Source organism: Archocentrus centrarchus, chromosome 2, assembly GCF_007364275.1.
Source record: "Archocentrus centrarchus isolate MPI-CPG fArcCen1 chromosome 2, fArcCen1, whole genome shotgun sequence".
NCBI classification, from domain to species: Eukaryota; Metazoa; Chordata; class Actinopteri; order Cichliformes; family Cichlidae; genus Archocentrus; species Archocentrus centrarchus.
Window position 1 is genome coordinate 19,809,561 of NC_044347.1, and position 229 is coordinate 19,809,789.

The window sequence follows — 229 nt, forward strand, 5'->3', positions numbered from 1 at the left end:
TACATTATGGTGTAAATGCTGATGATCTACCTGCAAAAGTGAATCTGACATTAAATCTGGGATGCAACCACTGTCACTTTACACAGTTTGGTGTCATTTGTGCCACAAAGGCAGAAAGAGTGAAGAGAAACTTTGTCCTTTAGTTTGTTAGTTTCCCTTTTGATGTTTTGATGTTCTGTCGCAGGCAGGATGTGAACATCTGATAAGTTTTCCAAAGTATTCTCTGTTT